At 42.8% G+C, this 13,785-nt stretch overlaps 1 pseudogene; it reads right to left on the reverse strand.

Moving 5' to 3' along the window:
* Window positions 1-1,129: 1,129 nt before the first annotated feature.
* On the reverse strand, window positions 1,130-1,246 carry LOC124607737 (annotated as a pseudogene).
* Window positions 1,247-13,785: the final 12,539 nt, after the last annotated feature.

A 13,785-nucleotide genomic window follows, 5' to 3' on the forward strand; every position in this document is an offset into this window, starting at 1 on the left:
CATATTAAAGTTCATTACTGCTTTGTATTGATTAAAGGAAGTGACATCTAAAATTTTTTGAGTACAGAGCAACGGCACAATGAGAAAGTTTGAAACGTCCCCTTAGAAAAATTATAGATGCTTAAACTGACACACAATATTTTTAGCGCAACGCAATCTGACTTTTAATAATCCCCACAAAAGAATGGCCGTGACTAACATTAACCTATACCTTTCACAAATCACTTACCTCACAAAAATCTTCGTTACTCGAACTACTGCAATACAGCGAGCGCCACTACTGCCAGCTAAATAAAAGATTCAAACTACTGAAGGCACTAACTACTGATAGGCATAGTTAGCAAATGAAAGATTTTGATAGATGAGAAACAATGTATTTACCTTAATAGTGTTCAAAAGTCATAATATATATAGCAGTTCATGACATCCATTCTTACAAATGTACTGTTTCTGATGGACACACATCCAGATCGTCCGCTCTCAAAATCCGCCATCTCTCTCCCCACATCCACCACTGCTGGCTGCTCACCTCCAACTGCGCAACGCTACGCGCTGTTAACAGCCAACAGCCCAACACTACAATAGCGAATATTACAACAATGCCAACCAGCCACAGACTGCACACAGCACAGCCAGTGATTTTCATACAGAGCGCTACGTGGCGTTACCAATAAAAAAACCTAAACAGCCTACTTACAAGTTCACAGCAAAACTATGTTCCTAATAAGTAGGTTTCAAAACGTTCTCATGTTTAGTATCAACAGTTTTTCCCGAAATGACACCTCGTATTTTAATTTTCCTAAGAGATAGTACCGGGCAAAGTATTGTTTTCGTACATTTATGTGCTGAATTGCTGATAACTGATACTCTGCAGCCTGAGTCCGAAACTGCGGTAAAATTATTATTAGCAATCCAAATGTTGATTAAAGCACTCCGTCTTCAGGCCACAAGTGGCCCATCGGGACCATCCGACCGCCGTGTCATCCTCAGAGAGGATGCGGATAGGAGGGGCGTGTGGTCGGCACACCGCTCTCCCGGTCGTTATGATGGTTTTCTGCGACCAGAGCCGCTACTGTTCGGTCGAGTAGCTCCTCAATTGGCATCACGAGGCTGAGTGCACCCCGAAAAATGGCAACAGCACATGGTGGCTGGATGGTCACCCATCCAAGTGCCGGCCACGCCCGACAGCGCTTAACTTCGGTGATCTCACGGAAACCGGCGTATCCACTGCGGCAAGGCCGTTGCCAAATGTTGATTATAGGGTGTACAATTTGTTTTGGTCCAACTTCGTTTTCCTGGAGCAGAATGTCCCTAATATCTTTGAATTGCATAAAGTTAATAATTGCGGCAGCAGAGTCATCCGTTCGCTGTCTTTTCCCTTCAGCAGCCGGGGCCTGAAGTCATTATTTATTCTTTTTACCGTATCGTTGACTGTCATTAGGTGTCGGTGATCTAACTTCGACTGTCTCTACCTCCCACTGTAGTGAGGATCTACCAGAATTCTGCCATATGGACTTGTTTTGATGACTGTTGTTCTGATATTTGTTGTTGCTTGAATTTACATGGTTATGCCAGGTGTTGTTTTGACCAATCTAATTACATTGCTCACTACATGAATGCCCGTGATTATTGCTGTGGTTGTTATTATATTTATGGCTGTGCCCAAAAAGATGTTTATTTCCAGAATAAGAGTTCGAATCGCGGCTTTTAAAATTGCCCCTGTCTTTGTAGTTGTTTTGGTGCCAGACTTGCATGTCTTAAGGATGGTGCCTATGATGGAGTCGCGATTGTTTTTACCATGAAATTTATTATATGACCTACCGTTGTTTCTATTATGTCGTAAGTATGAGCAATAGTAATGATCAAACTTGAGATCAGCTAATTTCTTGTTAGAGCAAGGTCACTGTCTAATTCCATGTCTGGAAAAAGGCTCAAAAGTTCTTCTACATCATACTTACATCTGCTTGCAAAGATTATTTGACGTAAAAGGGTAGGTAATTTAGTGAAGCAAATTAACTCAGGTGGGCTGAGCGGATGGTTCAGGTATTGGTTCCGCCGTACCACATCCTCGAAATGCTTACTGGACGTGAGAATTCAGAGTGCTCAAAATTGTTCGACACGATTATACTGTGTTTGATTTTATCCTGCTTTGACGTAAAAAAAGTGGAAATGAGCTTATGGCATCGTTGGCCGGGAGGCCCCTATTCGGGAAAGTTCGGCCACCAAGTGCAAGTCTTATTTCAGTCAACGCCACATTGGGCGACTTGCGCGCCGGTGATGAGGATGAAATGATGATGAGGACAACACAACACCCAGTCCCCAAGCGGAGAAAATCTCCAACCTAGCCGGGAATCGAACCCGAGAAGGCTGGCCACTGTGGCCGAGTGGTTCTAGGCGCTTCAGTTCTGGAACCGCGCGACCGCTACGTCGCAGGTTCGAATCCTGCCTCAGGCATGGATGTGTGTGATGTCCTTAGGGTAGTTAGGTTTAAGTAGTTATTAGTCCTAGGGGACTGATGACCTCAGATGTTAAGTCCCATAGTGCTCAGAACCATGTTGAACCCGGGCCCGCCCACATGGGAGGCAGGCACGTTACCACCCAGCTAAACAGGCGAACTGCCTTGACGCAGACCAGTATTCAATTGAAAATGACTGTTAAAAGTCCTCTTCAGACTGACATTTTCTTATAATTCATCGATTTCTGCCAGCTGGTTCCTTTTCTAGGTATACACACATGCATACTAGCTTGTGTTCAAGGGACCAGTTTGATAGTAAAGCATAGATAAATTGAACAAATCACGCCCTAGGATGAATTTCGTGAGATTTCGCAAAACTTCGAACTTTCGTACAGTGAGGAAGTCTTCATAATCAAATGTGTCTCTGTGCCTCGGAACATCGTTTTCGCTGTTGCGCCAAGAGATCTGTTCCCTATCATGTCTTGACATGTGAAACGGTTCGCGTTGGTAATCTTCCAAAAACCACAAGTTACTATTGTCCTCTAGGATTGTCATAGTGTGAACTTGTGTTACTAGACACAGGGTGACAATTATTGAACTATATGAAAAAAACGTAAATTAGTTACAAACTACCGCTCGCATACACTTTATTCAACATGTAAAGGTCACTACAGATATTCAGATTTAGGTTATGACGTGTTCGACGTGGCTGCCATCACTGGCGACGATGTGACAAAGACGAATAACGAAAATCTGCATGATCCGCTGAAGTGTCGGAACATCGATGCTCTCGATGACCTCCTGAATGGCTGTTTGCAATTCAGCAATGGTTTGGGGTTGTTGCTGTGCACCTTGCCTTTAATATAGCCCAACAAAAAGGAGTCGCATATGTTCAGATCCGGAGAATATGGCGGCCAATCGAGGCTCATGCCAGTGGCCTCTGGGTACCCCAGAACCAGAATGCGGTCCTCAAACTGCTCCCCCGAGACATCAAACACCCTCCTGCATCGATGGGGTCAAGCCCTGTCTCACATGAAACACATCTTGTCGAAATCAGGATCACTTTGGATAATGGGGATGAAATCATCTTCCAAAATCTTCACGAAACGTTCGGTAGTCACCGTGCCATCAAGGAATATCACATCGATTATTCCGTGACTGAACACTGCACACCACACAGACACCCTTTGATGGTAAAGAGACTTCGCGATCGCCAACTGCGGATTCTCAGTTCCCCAAATGCGCCAATTTGACTTTTTGATGAATCCATCCATATGAAAATGGGCTTCGTCGCTAAACCAAACCATTTGAAAGTCCTAACGCACATCGTTCAGAAATTATGACGATTTTAATTCAAATACTTCAATAACTGTCTCTCTGTATATACTCTTGTCTATAGCTATTATTGTTCAGTTTTTGTTCAGTACGCGAAAAGTTTTGACTGTACGGCTACAATACCATTCTTTCGTTGTTTATTGATTTTTATCTTATTTTCCTGGCAATGTTTCAAACATTTCGAAGTGTACAGATACTGTGTCATCGGAATCTCGATCGTTGTTGGCAGATCAATTTGTCATTTTTGTCTATAGTTCATCTATTTACTTGTTTATTTTTTTCTGTACTTCTGATCGTTTCGAATTTTTCGGCAATTTCTTTGACATTCTCTTGTAATAATGCGATCTGCTATTTTGCCTCTGTTTTCGTTTGGGCGACCTCGCTAATTTTCGCATTATTTCTGCGTGGTCGTTTTTTTCTGTGTTTTTGATTGGCTCAATGTTGGTTTCTGAAACTTGTAATCGGTAATACCGTCAAACATTGGTTGAAGCCGGCCGGTATGGCCGAGAGGTTCTAGGCGCTTCAGTCTGGAACCGCGCGATCGCTACGGTCCCAGGTTCGAATCCCGCCTCGGACATGGATGTGTGTGATGTCCTTAGGTTACATGGGTTTAAGTAGTTCTAAGTTCTAGGGGACTGATGACCTCAGATGTTAAGTCCCATATTTGTCACACGCAATGAATACTCGTCACACGCCAAGTATACGAAAACATAGAAAATTTCACACGTAACAATTAAGCAATATCTGTAAGGGAGAAACATGAAATTATTAGTAGATAAAACATGTGGTGTGCTGTAGCAAAAGCGGAAAAATAATCTGACTTCTTTTCAGAAGCGCCAGCGGACAATCCGAAGCAACGGTAGTCAAGTGAAAGTTATTTACTCTTACTCAATAGTTCTTTCGTACAAAATGTCTGCCTGCTTTTTACTCGAAACTGAATGTTCTGTTCTCTGTTATAAAATAGATTGAACCGAAATTACTACTGCGAAATGCGTGTCTCAGAGCACACATTTGTATAAAGGCAAAACTAACTGGCGTTCACTGTGCAGGACATTAAATCAAAACTGTTACTCAAAAACCACTACCGAAATAAAACTGAGCACTGCCCAAAGAAATTGAAACACTGAAATTACATAGTAACGCTATGAAACACACACTGTTTACTGGCCCAGTAAAAATCTGAATTAGGCTACAAACGAGTGCTTAGAATTTGTGTAATGGAAACGTGGGATGAGAAACGGAAGAACCAACGAAAAATGGAAAGAATCTCACCTGAAAAATTACAGCGTAATCAGTAAAAACAGCACAGCAAGAAGGAATCGCGCCAGTTCAAATATGCTGAAGTAAAACTAAATTACTGAGAGAAATATTGGGATGATTTCCTCATACTGAAAAAATTTCTTACTTAAAATGAAAATATTAATCCGTTCATTACAATGACAATGCTGTATTTTAATGTCTTATGTCACAAGAACATAAAACTCCCAGAACACAAAAATTTTACTTTCTTTAATAAAGTCTTGCAGGGCAATACTTTTACAATTATGCAAACTGAAATGAATTAAACTTAAATGACCTAAACTGAGGTGGGGAGCTGGACTGTTCTGTTGCAAGAATTGCTAACATTATCAGTACGCGCCAGCAAAAATTGTTACCTGAAAAACATATCCATAACGCAAATCCTTTCTCTCTGCTCCATAAACGCTGCGTCTTTAAGTCCTTCTATCAGATTAATAATTCGTAACAATCTTTTTCAGCAAAATCCTCTTCCAATATGGATATGCTAAAAGTTCTACCATCTTACTTCATGTCCAACACTGGACTACTCTTCGCTCTACAACTGAGCCAAACATACACCAGTTCGGAGATACTACTGTCATTGCCGTAAATCGACTATTCCACAGACGTCACATGCGACTGCTTCGCTCTCGTAACAATAAATTTCCACTCATTCTGAAACTATCTGCAAATAAATGCCCAGTCCACCAATATATGTCCAGCTTTCAGGCTTTCTCGAAATAGTGTGCGTCTGCCTTCAGTTGTCTGTCAGTTCAGTTTCCTCTCTATGACACTCTCCCACTGGTCAAACAAACCTGTGCCCCTTCGTACGATCCTTGTCTGTATACTTGGAATATCTCCTGTTAGTCCTATTTGATATGAGTCCTACACACCTAAGCAATATTCTAGGGCGGACCGCATGTGTGATTTGTAAACTGATTCGTAAACTGATTACATTTCCCTAGTTTCTACCGGTAAATCTAAGTTTGTCACCTGCTTCACTTACGACTTACGCTATATGATTATTCCCTACAAACAATTACACCCAAGTAGGTGAATGAGGTGACATCGGAAGTTCACTGAGGCTTTTTGCGGATGATGCGGTGGTAAATCGAGAGGTTGTAACAATGGAAAATTGTACTGAAATGTAGAAGGATCTGCAGCGAATTGACGCATGGTGCAGGGAATGGCAATTGAATCTCAATGTAGACAAGTGTAACGTACTGCGAATACATAGAAAGAAAGGTCCCTTATCATTTAGTTACAATATAGCAGGTCAGCAACTGGAAGCAGTTAATCCCATAAATTATCTGGAAATACGCATTGGGAGTGATTTAAAATGGAATGATCATATAAAGTTGATCGTCGGTAAAGCAGATGCCAGACTGAGATTCAGTGGAAGAATCCTAAGGAAATGCAATCCGAAAACAAAGGAAGTAGGTTACAGTACACTTGTTCGCCAACTGCTTGAATACTGCTCAGCAGTGTGGGATCCGTACCAGATTGGGTTGACAGAAGAGATAGAGAAGATCCAACGGAGAGCAGCGCGCTTCGTTACAGGATCATTTAGTAATTGCGAAAGCGTTACGGAGATGATAGATAAACTCTAGCAGAAGACTCTGCAGTAGAGACGCTCAGTAGCTCGGTACGGGCTTCTGTTGAAGTTTCGAGAACATACCTTCACCGAGGAGTCAAGCAGTATATTGCTCCCTCCTACGTATACAGGTATCTCGCGAAGAGATCATGAGGATAAAATCAGAGAGATTAGAGCCCACACAGAGGCACACCGACAATCCTTCTTTCCACGAACAATACGAGGCTGGAATAGAAGGGAGAACCGATAGAGGTACTCAAGGTACCCTCCGCCACACACCGTCAAGTGGCTTGCGGAGTATGGATGTAGATGTAGATGTAGATGTAGATTCACATTGTAACTCGCTCATAGTGCACGATACTGCAGGGCCTGTGTTGTTCCGAATTACGATGTAATGGTACAAATTGTTCAAATGGCTCTGAGCACTATGTGACTTAACATCAGTGGTCATCAGTCCCCTAGAACTTAGAACTACATAAACCTAACCAACCTAAGGACATCACACACATCTATGCTCGAGGCAGCATTCGAACCTGCGACCGTAGCGGTCACGCGGTTCCAGACTGAAGCGCCTAGAAGCGCTCGGTCACAGCGGCCGGCCGCGTTGTAATGCATGCATGCGAGTCCGAAGGGACATTACATCGTAATTCGGAATAATACGGGCACTGCAATATCATATTTATCCGCCGACACGGGCAAGCGACTTTCGAGTAAAATGTTTCCCCTGTTCGGAAATATACATAGTGGTTGTACGAGTACCGGTTGTAGATAAATGGTTGACGACATATGGGAGCTTGGGTCTGCCGTGACTCGTGTTCGGGTAGCCAAGTGATTAGCGACCGCTACGATCAGGGGGAAATCCAGTTTCCAGTCCTGGTCCAGCACGAATTCTCGTTGTCGTCATTCCATTATACAGCGGTGTTCTTATACATGGGATACTACGTTCATCCATCTTATCGTGTGAACACCTTTACGTCTGTGGACATTTAAAGAAAATTCCTTCTTTACACCATCTTAAAATCTGAAGACCTGACTGAATATCTGCACAGCTCTCTTCACGAAGTACTTAATTGTAGACTTAATTGTAGATTACTGCATCATCTGCGGAAAGCCGGATATTTTTATTAATACTGTCTCTGAGGTCTCTCATACACAGAGTGCTCGTAAACACTCTGAAAAGCTTGTACGGGTGTTGCAGGGTAATTTGTTGTGAGAAATAATTGTTAAGAAAGAAATTCGTTAAGTTGAGTCATTTCCGAGTTAATTGGCTCTGAACAATATGGGACTTAACTGCTAATGTCATTAGTCCCCTAGAACTTAGAACTGCTTAAACCTAACTAACCTAAGGACATCACACACATCCATGGCCGAGGCAGGATTCGAACCTGCGACCGTAGCGGTCACGCGGTTCCAGACTGTAGCGCCTAGAACGGCACGGTCACCCGGGCCGGCTCCGAGTTAATTAACACTGAAGTCTACCAATGAGGCCGTTGCACACACAAATTCAGTCGGCTCGCCGGATACAATATTTCAGTGTCAGTTGTTCTAATAGCGTAGGTAATGGCTCACGAGACTGCTCAGCATTTGATTCGGGTTCGATCCTTACTACGGGTTGGTGACCGTATCCGGCGAGCAGCTTGAATTTGTGCGCGCTACGGCGTGATTGGCTAACTTGAATTCCCAGAAACTCGGAAACAGCGCAACGTACCGAATTTTTTTCTTCACAATTATTTCTCAGCACAACCTACCCGGCAGGACTCTTGTAAGCTTTTCAGACTAGTTCTGACCTCCGTGCATATCGTGATTCATGACCAACAAAGCCAGTAACCCGTAGTTATTCCTGCATCTATCGATATCCATCCACGATAACGTACTGTTCTCTAACAAAAAATTATCAATCAGAATTTCGCTTGATTCCTCGTGCAATCGTACTTCCGATAATAAGTGTAGACTTTGTACTGAGTAAAATGCTTTTCAGAAATCGAGATCTACAGTATCTGCCTGACTACGTTGATCCATGACTTTCAGCATGTCATGTGAAAGACGTGCAAGTTGCTTTCAAATGATCGATGTTTTCCAGAATCGTGCTTATTGGCATGGAGGATGTGATTCTGTTCGAGATACCACGTTACGTCTGAGTTCAAATTGTGTTGTAAGATTCTACAACAATTGAATGTCAGGGATACTGGACGGTAGTTTTGTGGGTCGCTTCTGCTACCCTTCTAGTTGACGGATGTGGCCTGTGCTTCTTACCAACTATTAGGCACGCTTTTTTTGTTTCAGTGACCTACGATACATTATAATTACCCGAGGGGCTAACTCAGTAGCAGACTCAGTACAGAATCTGATAGGGATCCCACCACGTCCTGGAGCTTTGATCAGTTTTGGCGATTTCAGCCGTTTCCCAACGCCGCTGATACTTAGATATATCACCCATCTTTGCACTGGAGCATGAATGAAATTGGTGCAGTACTCATGGATTTTCATTTGTAAAGGAACATTTGAAAATCGAGGTTACTTACTTTTTCCGAAGCTGCTGTGGGCTCCTTTGTTAGTAGCCACTTGAATGTGACGTGGACCAATACTACTACTGCTTCTTTCGTGCTAGTGGTCTGGGAGACAGCACATGGGAATTCGCGTTGAGGATTCAGCAGCCAGGTTTTCGTCTACTGTTCGTGTTACGGACCCTGACTTTGAGGATGCTGTTTTAAAATGGTTTGAGGACACTTCTGGAAGGGATGATGGATCAGATAGCGACAATGAAACTGAAAGTAAACATAATTCAGAATCAGAACAGTGCGGAAGTGAAGCCGAATTTGTTTTACTTCCTGTGAATTGCTTGAATGAAACAAGTGATCAAAGTGATGAAGAGAGATGTGTGAAAACTTAATCTTTAGCTAAGGGGTCTGCAACAAACATGTTTGGTCGAAACAAATACAGCTTAACGTCGAAATCTCTTCTCAAGCGATGCTCGTGTTCAGCTGCATAACATCATTCGTTTGTCAACAGTGGTACCACATGCTCAAGTAGGTAATAATACAGCTGATCCTTTAGAATTTGCTTATGACTGGCGATATTTTGAGTATCATAGTGAAATGGAGTAATGTAAAAATAAACAAAGAAAAGGCTGAAAATCTTCCAAATGTTTGGTATGAAGCTGATTTATGTGAACTAAAAGCATTTTTCGGTTTACTGTTTTATACAGCTATTTTAAAACGCAACAGAGAAGATTACAAACAATTTTATTTCACAGATGGCAGTAGACATGATATATTTAGATGTGTTACGTCCAAAAACCAGTTTGGCGTGCTTCTAACATGCTTCAGATTCGATGACCCTGAAACATGTCTTGAAAGCAAGTAAAATTATCCCTTAGCTCCAGAGTCAGAAATTTTTACAAAATTTACTGACAATATCAAACGTTGTACATAGAAGTGGATGTATCAATGAAATACTGGTATTATGTCGGGGTAAATACAGATATGAAATGTACGTGTTGATGCCCTAGATGAGAAGCGTACCAAGTAACCAACAGCGCGACCGACCCAACAACGGCGAATGACACTGTTTATCCGCTTGTTGGACATAAGCTGGGTGAATGAGTTTGCCGTTCACAAATCCTACAAAGATGGTAATCAAGTCAGACCCTTTAATTTTTTAAAGAAGCTTTCAAACTCATTGGTGACACCAGAGATGGAAAAACGAGTCAACTACTCTCACATACGCCTTGAACTTCGTGCATCCATTTCCCTTGTTTTGGATGTAGCAGAATTCGAACCGAGAAAAGAAGAGAAATATTCCTTATGTTTGCCCGGAATGTTCTACAAAAAGTTGCAGCGAGTGCAAAGATAACTTTTGAGAAGGGAGCTAACATCTACATCTACATGACTACTCTGCAAATCACACTTAAGTGCCTGGCAGAGGTTTTATAGAACTACCTTCAGAATAACTATAAATCCCCTCTCGAACAGAGTGCGGAAAAAACGAACACCTATACCTTTCCGTGCGAGCTCTGATTTCCCTTATTTTATTCCGATGAGCATTTCTCCATATGTAGGTTGGCGTCAAAAACATATTTTCGCATTCGGAGGAGAAATCTGGTGACTGAAATTTCGCGAGAAGATCCCACCGCAAAGAGAAACGACTTTGGCTTAATGATGTCAACCCCCAATTCTGTATCATATACGTGACACTCTCTCCGAATTTCTCGATAATACGAAACGTGCTGCCTTTCTTTGAAGGTTCTCGATGTACTGCTTTAACCCCATGTAGTAAGGATCCCGCACTGGGTGTCAGTACTCCAAAAGAGGACAGACAAGTGTAGTGTTGCATCTTCTAAGCGCTCTACCAACAAAACGCAGTCTTTGGTTCTTTCCAATTTAAGTTGTTCATAACTGTAAGTCCTACGTATTTAATTGAATTTACAGCCTGTAGATTTGACTCATCTATCGCGTAACCGAAGTCCCTCTTAGCTCTTTTGTGCATGACCCTACACTTTTCATTATTTTGAGGTCCATTGTCAGATCTCGCACCACACAGATATCTTTTCTAAATCTACTTGCAATTTGTTTTGATATTCTGATGAATTTACTAGGCGATAAGTGACAGCATCAGCTGCAAACAACATAAGGCGGCTGCTCAGATAGTCTCTTAAATCGTTTATATAGACAAGCAGCTATCGACAGGGGATCTCAAGTTGATTCCGTATTTCTAGATTTCCGGAAAGCTTTTGACACCGTTCCTCTCAAGCGACTTCTAATCAAGCTGCGGGCCTATGGGGTATCGTCTCAGTTGCGCGACTGGATTCGTGATTTCCTGTCAGGAAGGTCGCAGTTCGTAGCAATAGACGGCAAATCATCGAGTAAAACTGAAGTGAAATCAGGTGTTCCCCAGGGAAGCGTCCTGGGACCTCTGCTGTTTCTGATCTATGTAAACGACCTGGGTGACAATCTGAGCAGTCCTCTTAGGTTGTTCGCAGATGATGCTGTAATTTACGGTCTAGTAAGGTCATCCGAAGACCAGTATCAGTTGCAAAGCGATTTAGAAAAGATTGCTGTATGGTGTGGCAGGTGGCAGTTGACGCTAAATAATGAAAAGTGTGAGGTGATCCACATGAGTTCCAAAAGAAATCCGTTGGAATCCGATTACTCGATAAGTAGTACAATTCTCAAGGCTGTCAATTCAACTAAGTATCTGGGTGTTACAATTACGAACAACTTCAGTTGGAAAGACCACATAGATAATATTGTGGGGAAGGCGAGCCAAAGGTTGCGTTTCATTGGCAGGACACATAGAAGATGCAACTAAAGAGACAGCTTACACTACACTCGTTCGTCCTCTGTTAGAATATTGCTGCGCGGTGTGGGATCCTTACCATGTAGGATTGACGGAGGACATCGAAAGGGTGCAAAAAAGGGCAGCTCGTTTTGTATTATCACGTAATAGGGGAGAGAGTGTGGCAGATATGATACGCGAGTTGGGATGGAAGTCATTAAAGCAAAGACGTTTTTCGTCGCGGCGAGATCTATTTACGAAATTTCAATCACCAACTTTCTCTTCCGAATGCGAGAATATTTTCTTGAGCCCACCCTAAATAGGTAGGAATGATCATCAAAATAAAATAAGAGAAATCAGAGCTCGAACAGAAAGGTTTAGGTGTTCGTTTTTCCCGCGCGCTGTTCGGGAGTGGAATGGTAGAGAGATAGTATGATAGTGGCTCGATGAACCCTCTGCCAAGCACTTAAATGTGAATTGCAGAGTAATCATGTAGATGTAGATATAATACAGCGATCTGTCACACTGCACTTGAGAGAGAGTATGTGGTTCAATAGCAAGTACCCTTTGCCATGCAATTCACGGTAGTTTGCTGAGTATATCTCTAGATGTAAGCTACCGTATATTTCTTTAAAGGGAAGTGGCGACCTCTTGGGATGATGTCACCAGGGGAAATTGGCCTACCGTTCTGTTACGTAGCATAAGACCTACATCGCTGGGTAACACCTGGCTCTTCTCGTCGACGACGCTCGCTATGCGGCGCGTGTCCTCGCGAACCTGCAGCGCCGCCGTTCCAAGAAGTGAGGCGGCAGTCCGGCTTCCTGCGTTTACGCCGTCGGACGTGCTGCGGAGGCAGCGCGCGCTCCGTGGGTGGAAGGCGCCTGGACAATGGCTGCGCACTTCCGCCGTCCGGCGCGCATGCGCACTGCGGCTGCGCCGCGCCGGGGTGCATTGACCACTGGCCGCCATGTTGGATAACGGTGCGGCCACGTGGGCACGGTACCGCTAGGGCGGCGCAGGCGAGGCGCACGTGGTCCAGGCGCGACCTTCACCCACGTCACCGACCTACAAGGCGTCACCGCCATTTAGCGACCTCGCAACTGAGTCACCACGCAAAACCGTGTTACAAACAAGAAACGACATTTACTCCTTCAGACAATGTACTGGTTCACAACGAACTTTAATTAGGCGTGTCGACAAAAGAACATCAACAAAAGTGAAACAAGGGTAAATTGAAAGTCATTTATTATTGTTTTCTCCTTCTTAACGTTACTGCAATTAATTATAGAGAATTTTACACCAGACAGGTTTTGCTTTTATTTTGAAACCATCTCTTCTGTGGCTATTCTGCAAATATCGATAGATATGTTTCCACATTTTTGGTTGTTTTAGATTAAAAACAGTGTTTCTTTATAAATTTGGTGTCCAATTTATTTACAGTGTTTCTGTCTCGCGTTTATATATTCTGCAAACCACTGTTTCTTCCCTCTTTGTTACCGGAGGCTGACCTCGAAAGAAACTTCGCTACACGTACACACTTTGTAGTTTTTTCCCTTTCTCTGACGCTGCATTGGCGTTATTTAGACTTCACCTCACTTTTGTAAATTGAACTGCAGTTACATGTGTTCTCTCTCAGGACGGTATTACAGTGTTAAGTTCATTTGTTTTTCATGTAGGTTGTAAGCGTTGCCAATCTGTGTTGTTGGTGTGTGTGTGTTGGGGGATGGTAATTATAGGAAAGAAACTGGGAGGATATGGTTATATGTTATATGGGGCCTGTGGTTATATGTATATATTTAATGTTATATTAAGTGCCCAATTAGTTTAAAGAGCATGTGCTCTGCCAGGT

Source organism: Schistocerca americana, chromosome 3 (genome assembly GCF_021461395.2).
Source record: "Schistocerca americana isolate TAMUIC-IGC-003095 chromosome 3, iqSchAmer2.1, whole genome shotgun sequence".
NCBI classification, from domain to species: Eukaryota; Metazoa; Arthropoda; class Insecta; order Orthoptera; family Acrididae; genus Schistocerca; species Schistocerca americana.